Raw genomic sequence first — 743 nt, forward strand, 5'->3', positions numbered from 1 at the left:
ACGCCCGCGTGAGTGTGCGCAGCACAGCAGCGGCCGCTGCAGATGTGACGGGTGTACCCAGAACTCCTGCCAGTGTCTAGCAGAACTGCCCCCATCCTGGGCCGCAGCTGAGCCCGCTGGCGTGGGCAGCACCGGGTGCAAACACGGTTCATTCTCCAGGAAGGCACAGCAGGGCAACACGCAGTGGGCTGCTGTCATTCTTACCAGCTCTCCCAGTGACAACAGGGCAGGGAGCTGGCAGCGACTTCAGAGCATTCTTCCACGAACTGACATGTAGAAAATGAAGAAACTCTCCCAGGGACCCCTGGGCCTTAGACCATGGCTCCAGGGCTCACGGGACACTGGCGGGAACAGCACAACCCTCTGAACAGAGGCGCCAGGCGACGCCCGGGCTCACGCGCACCGAGGAACGCTGCCGTGAGTGCCCAGCCAAGGGACAGTGCCCCGGCTCCATGCCACTCGGCCGGGGGCGGGCTCAGAGGACAGGCCTTGCGTTCCCTGGATCCTCAGTGCAGGCTAACCCTAAGCTCGCTGGGCCCACGGGCCCTGACTGTGCAGCGAGCGCGGCAGTGCCGCCCCCTCCTGGCCACGGCCGGTGGCGCCAGCATGGGCGGCTCCTAGCTCAGAAGAGCGAAGGTGGGTCACGGACGGGATCCCTCTGCTGGTGAGCCAGGGCAGTGCCCCCTTCCGCCGAGGCGCCCCGCCCCTGCCCCTTCTTGCAGGCGGTCCCGGCCGGGCCGCCC

The sequence above is a fragment of the Tupaia chinensis genome, unplaced genomic scaffold (genome assembly GCF_000334495.1).
Source record: "Tupaia chinensis unplaced genomic scaffold, TupChi_1.0 Scaffold144408_1, whole genome shotgun sequence".
Taxonomy (NCBI): domain Eukaryota; kingdom Metazoa; phylum Chordata; class Mammalia; order Scandentia; family Tupaiidae; genus Tupaia; species Tupaia belangeri.